The sequence below is a fragment of the Podarcis melisellensis genome (genome assembly GCF_964234715.1).
Source record: "Podarcis melisellensis genome assembly, chromosome: Z".
Taxonomy (NCBI): Eukaryota; Metazoa; Chordata; class Lepidosauria; order Squamata; family Lacertidae; genus Podarcis; species Podarcis melisellensis.
In genome coordinates, this window is record NC_138547.1 from 18,421,186 (window position 1) to 18,429,391 (window position 8,206).

The window sequence follows — 8,206 nt, forward strand, 5'->3', positions numbered from 1 at the left end:
TGACGCTTTTATGAGGGCCTGCCAGATGAGAGAGTCTGCGGTTCTTTTTTTGGTTTTAGGAACGGAGAAGAGTATTGGCACCTTTCATAGTTTTGCAGTTACCCTTTTAAAAGCAGGATGAGCTTCAGACACCATGAAGAGTTTTGCAAGTCTACACAGAAGAGCAACAACAAAATTAAAGCAACACTTGTGAGAGCTTTCAAGCAGCAAATTGGTTAAACAAACGAGGCACTGTATTTAAAAATGTGTATAGATAGAAAGATAGAGATGGAAGCAAACAAAAAAGAAGAGTGGATTAAAGGTAAGGATAAAGGGGAGGAAAGTAGAGATATGCATGCACTTTCCCCCTCCCAGCCATGCTCTACAAAAGGAAGACTAATTAGCTGTATAAATGCTCAAAGTCCTGAGGACACATTGATCAATCTGGATTGTACAATCGGCACCTTATTTAGTTTAATTTAAATTGGTTTAGTTCTCAATGTCACACTAATTGCTAAGACAAGTAATGCCTGGACTTGGCATGGTTCCCTCCCAAGGCTTCAAGGTATCATGCATATCATCTTTTGTGTTGCAATAGATGGTGCCAGATACAGAACATGGGTACAACAGTGATTAACATACAAACAAAAAGGGTAACTGGAGCCATGACAATAGGGAAATGTGTAAATAAAACAGCCATCTATAGGCTAGTAGTACTTTTAACACAAGAGGTGGTGATGAGAACAGTTGCTACCTATGTAGATGGGGAGAGGCTGCTTAGACATCAGGTCTCCTCAGGTATAAAGCCAGTTTATAAGCTTTCTTGTTGGGTGTCCCTCCATGGACACCTTCCCTTTCCCATGGCCATAATCAATGCTGGAGTACACAAGGAAACAAGGATGAACAGAATTAAAGAAAGAATAACACCTTTCCCCACCAATAAAGGGATACAAAGGAGACACAGGTTCATACCCCATCACCCTGCATTGCTAATAAAGTTTCCACAGTGTAGCTTGAGGCCAGGAAAGTTTAATAGCAATTTCCCCTAATACTTAACAGTCTGCCTAGCAACTAGAACCCAGAGTCTCTCAAGTATTTTGCTATTGAGTATGCCTCCTTATTCAATCCGCCTCCATGGACCCCTTCTTTGCCCATTACAAAGACCAAGACGTAATGCTCTGAAAGATGCCATCAGCCATTGCTGCCCAGACGTACTTGGCATCACAGTAGCTGACAATGGTGGCCTCCTGGCAGCAGCCATCACACATCAGGTTATCCACGTAGCTCTGCCAGCCTGCCATCTTCGGCTCACGCCTGGCAGGTCGCTTTTCCGTCTTTGAGCTAATAAAATTCTGGCCGTTGTTGTTGCATACATGAATAGATTTTTCTTGTCTTTTGGTAAATCCTGCCATAAAATACCTAACAGAAACGCTTCTGGTCTTTTAACAAAGGTTATCTTAAACATTTTATTCATTTCATTATCAATCATCTCCCAATAATTTATAATTATTTTACAATTCCACTACATATGAAAAAGGTACCTTCTTTTTCTTTACATTTCCAGCACTTATTAGAACTTATTTTGTACATTTTTGCCATTTTGACCGGTGTAATATACCACATCATCTTCATATAATTCTCTTTCAACAATATGCAATGCGTAAATTTTAGGTTACTGTCAGGGGTTCAGGGGCAGAGACACAGGAGAGGGAGCAAATGGAGAGCAAGGAGGAGGAATCCGAGGGGGGAGTAGGCAGTGACAGTGGTCAGAGAGATTCCACGAGTCTCACCAGCGAATCGGAAGACTCACAGAAGGGAGCGCCCATGGCCAGGGCGAGGGGGGTGCCAAAGGGGAAGCCCCAGAAGGAAGGGGCCAGCGGGGACTCCTTGAGCAGCAGCTGGAAATCAGGACCAGCTTCCCCACCAGAGCACAGTAGGGGGGAGGAGTCCCAGGAATCGGGAACAGTGTTCTCGCCACCAGCAAGAGGAGATGAGTCAGGGTTGACCACGCCCACATCGGAGAGCGGGGGAACGGTCAGGAGGAAGGTTACCGGCTGGGCGCGCGCGCCAAGTTCAAATGTACAGGCGAGCGGCACAGCAGGTAGCCCGGATGGGGAGCCAGGTCCTAAAGCCTGCCGGAAGGAAGGGCAAGACTCAGGAGGGTCAGCGTCAGAAGAGTCCAGAAGGGAGGAAACCCCAGGGGGCAGAAGGACCCAGAGGAGGAAAGAACAGCGGAGGAGGTGGAGCCGGGCCAGGATCTTAAACTGGTGCGGAAGGGGTAGTGATTCAGAGGGGACTTCGCCGATCTGAAGTCAAGACGTAGGGCTGCACACTCTGGGGTTTGAAATGGAAACTAAACTTCAATAAAGACTTTTGTACATTAAATCAACTGGGCGTTGGTCCTCTGTGAGCTGGGACATGGAGGCAGTCCTGACAGTTACTTTTCCATAATTTCCCCCAATCATCCATTTGTATATTATGTCCTATATCTTGTGCCCATTTAATCATTACTGACTTCACCTCCTTATCTTTTGTCTCCCATTCTAACAGTAAACTATATGTTTTCTTTAATAATCTATTATTTCTCTTTGGAATCTAGATACAGTATACCTGAATTATCTTATTATCTTCCTTAAATGTCTCGTTTAATTGTTTATGTTGCAGCCAGTCATAAACCAAGTCTTTTATTTCCTCGTAATCTTTGAGTTTTAATTTCCCTTCTCTTTATTTGATATATTTTTAATGTCACGGCGGTCATACAAATAAACAAAAAATCCTGGCATGTCCACATTCCTCCCCCCCCTTTTTTTAAAAAAAACTTTCTTCAAACGACCTCCTTTCAGTTCAGGTATCTGCTCTCTAGCGTGAAAGAGCTGCAGAAGGTGGCTGAACTGCTGGAGTCAATAGGCAAAATCTCCGAGATCCCACAATCGTCTCCATTAAAACTACTGATGTGGAAATCAGAGGTCGCTGGTGCAGCGCACCCCTCAGAAAAGGACCTCGCGATTCCGCATGGTCCATTTGTCAGGAACTGAAACCAAGTCTAGGTAAAACAAAGTACAGTGGTATCTCAGGTTACATACGCTTCAGGTTACAGACTCCACTAACCCAGAAATATTAACTCGGGTTAAGAACTTTGCTTCAGGATGAGAACAGAAATCGTGTTCTGGCGGCGCGGCAGCAGCAGGAGGCCCCATTAGCTAAAGTGGTTGAAATATACTCAGAGTCTCTCCGCCAAGCTGCCCGGTTCTGCAACTTCTCAGAGCTGGAGAACATGCTTCGTGACCGCCTTGTCGGTGGCCTGAAGGATGAGAAGCTGCAATGACGCCTCCACGCTAAGAAGAACCTAACGTTCCAGGTCGCTCTGGAGGAAGCCCTGGCAACGGAAGCTGCCGAGAGGTCGACGCAAGAGGCACGGCCGAGCCAGCCGTCCCAACCGAGGGTCCACCACGAAGACCTCACCGACGACTCAGGATCCGACAGGGAGGAGGTGCACCGAGTACAGCAGCGCACTCAAGCAGCCAACATACCACAGCTGCCTCGACGAGAAGGAGGGAACTGCGCAAGCTGTGGAGAAAGTCACGAGAGGAGGACCTGCCGTTTCCGCAATGCAGAGTGCAGGCAGTGCAGAAAATTGGGACACATCGCCCGGGTGTGTCGGGCTCGGCCAACCCAACGCCAGGCATCAGATGACCAATCCAAGAGCCCCAGGTCCCGGGGCCCAACGCACCAAGGCAACTCGACGGAGCTCACGGACTTCCAGGTATACCAGTTGCCCCACCCCAACGTAGAGAAAATTTATGTAGAGGTACAGATAGAGGGAGCCCCATGCCGTATGGAGCTTGACACGGGTTCAACTCTATCCATAATCTCGGCAAGGACCTTAAGGAAACTGTGTCCTACTGGGGGTCCCAAACTCAGGCCGGCCCCATTCACCCTCCGGGACTTCCAGAAACGTAAAGTCCCCACAATGGGGGTGGGTACCTTCAGGGTGCAATACCGAGGGCAGACGCAGCAACTGGACTTGCTTGTGGTCAAGGGACCCTACACTAGCTTACTGGGATTGGCATGATTTGGACCACTGGGGCTAGCCATCACCGGGGTGAACTACATGAGCTTACAAGTGGACGTGGACACCATATGCAAGGAATTTCCGGGGGTTTTCGATGGGAAATTGGGACAGTATACGGGGCCCCCCATTGCTCTACAGCTTGACCCCACAGTACGACCGGTCAGGCTCAAGGCCCGCCGGGTCCCGTTCGCCCTGAAACCCCGTATAGATGAAGAATTGGACCGACTTGTGGAGCAAGGAGTGCTGAAGCCGGTGCCTAATGCCCCCTGGGAAACCCCAATCATCACACCCGTCAAGCCTAATGGTTCGGTCCGCATCTGCGCAGACTACAAATGTACCATAAACAAGGCCCTCACGGCCCATGCATACCCAGTGCCAGTGGTCAGCCATGTCCTTGCCACCCTGGCTGGGTCAAAAATTTTTGGCAAGCTGGACTTGGCCCAAGCATATCAACAGCTGCCAGTAGATGAGGCTACAGCAGAGGCACAGACGATTGTGACGCACAGAGGAGCGTTCAGGGTAAAGCGGCTGCAATTCGGGGTCAGCACGGCACCAGGCATATTCCAGAATCTAATGGACTCTCTCCTTAAAGGGATTCCTGGTGTCACCCCTTCTTCGATGATGTGTTGATTGCCAGGCCCACATCAGAGGAGTTTGAGGACCGCCTCCGCACCGTTCTGCACCGTTTCCAGATGGCGGGTCTCAAGGTGAAGTGGGAAAAATGTCTACTAGGAGTGCCCCAGGTGGACTTTCTGGGATTTATGGTGGACGCAGAAGGGGTCCACCCGAATGGGGACAAGGTATGGGCCATTTGTGATGCCCCAGCGCCCAAGAACAAGACTGAACTCCAGGCCTTCTTGGGACTATTGAACTTTTACCATTCCTTCCTTCCCCACAAGGCGGCGGTAGCGGAGCCCCTACACAGACTCCTGGACAAGCGGGCCCCTTGGGTGTGGGGCCAGCGCCAGGAGGCCACATTCCAGGCAGTCAAGGACTTGCTTGTCTCAAACTCGGTCTTGGCACACTTCGACGAGAGGCTGCCGGTGGTGCTAGCATGTGACGCCTCACCCTATGGTATTGGCGCTGTCCTGGGACACCAACTCCCGGATGGAAGAGAGGTACCGGTGGCATACTTTTCCCAGACACTCAACGAAACCGAGCAGAACTACTCGCAAATCGACAAGGAGGGTCTGGCAATTGTGAAGGGGGTAAAAAAATTCCATGATTTCTTGTACGGGCGGCCCTTCACCGTGGTGACTGACCACAAGCCGTTGCTTGGCTTGTTTGCCCCCGAAAAGCAGACCCCCCCAAGTGCTGTCACCTCGCGTCCTCAGGTGGTCAATTTTCCTTGCCAGCTACCAGTATGCACTGATTCACCGCCCTGGGAAGGCGATGGGCCATGCAGACGCCCTCAGCAGGCTACCACTACCGGAAACAGGCCCCGACCCAGCACCTGCACAAGAGGTTATGAGCCTGGAGCTGCTTCCCGACCGCCCCATTCAGGCACAAGAAGTTGCACACCACTCCAAGAAAGATAGGGTCATCTCCCGGGTCCTGGACTGGGTGTGGAGGGGATGGCCTAGCAGCAGCCCCGGGCCAGAATTCGCCGGCTACACAACCCGCAAACATGAACTGTCGGCCCACAAGGGGTGCCTGTTATGGGGAAGCAGGGTCGTTGTTCCCCAGCCCCTCCGCAACAGGGTCCTCACAGCTCTACACGAGACACACCCAGGGGTAGTAAGAATGAAGGCCCTTGTCAGGAGTTATGTGTGGTGGCCGGGGATCGATGGAGAGATAGAGGCCTGGGTCAAACACTGCCAGGCCTGCCAAGAATCCCACCCTCGTTGCCAGTGAAATATACTCAGAGTCGCAAAGTGATTTCATGCTCTTTATTCAGCTCATAGTGGTGAGGAGGAATGAATGAATGTCCCCTCAAAGTGTCTGCTTTATATACATTATTTACACAATGGGCTGCACATGATTGGCTAATTCTGGAATTCTACTGCAAGCCAATCAGGTTGTGGATTCACTTCTATCTGGAGCATGATTGGGTGGTTCCTGCCAACCAATCATACTGCTGCATTGTTCTAAGACCAGTCAGACTGCTGCATTCTGAATCCTATTGTTCTAGGACCAATCAGACTGCTGCAGTTTGGATCCTATTCAATTCAGTACATAACAGTGGTGCTTCAGGTTAAGAACAGTTTCAGGTTAAGAACCGACCTCCGGAACGAATTAAGTACTTAACCCGAGGTACCACTGTAGCTAGTAAGACTGATTTTTAATTGTTAAGATGCTTGCACTTCATAGAGGCAACAAGAAGAAGCCCGCCAAACGGAAGGATGCAACTCCTTTTCAAATTTCTATTTCCTCCTGAAATCCCCCCCCCCCAAAGCGTAATACAGTCAGCATATTATGTCACAGAAAGGGGTGGTGATGTGCATAAATTCGAGTCGCTGACCTGTCAATTGTCATTCAAAGTGTCTTTCACCTTTTGGGCAACAACTTACATATCTCTTTGACATATGACAGATAATATCGGTCTAATCCCATTCACTCAACCTCTTGTTCAAATAGTCCTTTATTTATGATTAGATAACCATCTTTATTCCCTGGAAAAGACCCTGATGCTGGGAAAGATGGAGGGCTCAAGGAGAAGGGGACGACAGAGGATGAGATGGTTGGACAGTGTTCTCGAAGCTACCAGCATGAGTTTGACCAAACTGCGGGAGGCAGTGGAAGACAGGAGTGCCTGGCGTGCTCTGGTCCATGGGGTCACGAAGAGTCGGACACGACTAAACGACTAAACAACAACAAACCATTTTTCTGCCTTTTGTTACCCGGTATTGCTCATTGATAGCTTGCTGGAAAGGTCGAGTACCGGAATTGTGGCTGCCAATTACTTGGCTGCTCGGGACCACCCGAACATTTGGGAATATTTACTGTGTTTTCATTCATAAAAATGAGTTTACCCGCATTAATACCCTAAGTCCCGCGAGGCGCGTTTCTCTACTTTGCCCCCTGCTGTTTGATGGATACTCTGCAGAGGTTTTGCAGAGTCTAGCCTGCTGCTTACAAGGCTATTCCTATAGAGACTGCTGTTTTATAAGGGGATTTAAAATCTAATGGGCTACCGGTGCTTGTCAGCGATGCTATCTGTCTGTGCTGTGCTTGTGCATACTCGAGAGTAAAAATGTACTTTCCTACGAGCATATTTTCCATAACACTAGGAGCTGGAACTTTGAAGGCAAATGCTTAACTGGGAATCAGGGCAGCAGTCCCTTGATCATAATCAGTGGTCAGTGGTGGATTGGGAACCATTGCCACCTGCATCCTCACATACGTGGCCATTCTCAGCCGGGCACAAAAACTGCGTCTCTCCAGTCTGGCTTAGAGTGGCAAGGAGCCCGCCCCTTCACATGCCCACTGGGCCGCTCCTCCGCTGCTCTGGGCGGTCGGGCATCTCGGCGGAGGAATCCAGTTGCTTGCATGGGTCGTCAAAGCAGAAAGATGGGGAAAGAGCAGGAGAGAGATGCAGGAAGAAGAAGAAAGGAGGGAGGGAGGAGGCAGAAATGACAGCAAGGAGTGGGGGGGAGGAAGAGGAGGAGGCAGGCAGGCAGGCAGGCAGAGCAGACCCCAATGGCTATTGGCAGAGTGTGAAAGGTGGCGAAAAGCAACATTTTTAAAGTTTCTAGTCCATGGTCTCTCCCGGCTTCGGAGGCGCCAGGGGAACAAGAGACCAGGAGTGCATCTGCAGCTCCTTGCCAAGGGTGCAAGGGAGATTAGGTACGCTGCTGCCCCCACCTCCAGGTGCTTTTGATACCTCTTCTTCCCCGCTGCTCTCTGCTATCATTGCCCAATCCCATGCTGTGTCCACTCATGGCTTCGCCCCGCTAGCTTTGCTTCTGCCTCGCTTGCCTCAGCCACCCGAGAGGAAGAAGTGTGCACAGTCCCTCGCCTGGAGGAGATGGACTGAGCTACCAGTCAGAGGTGAAACCGCCAGAGGGCTTCCTATGGAGGACCAACCGCGTCTGCACACTTACAAAGACCATTGCAGGTGCTGAAAAGCGCCCAGGGCCGTGGAGGAGCAGCGTTTGGCGTTTGTAAAAATACAAAACGGGGTGGAGGGACTTTGGAAGGTCCCCATCTGCTACT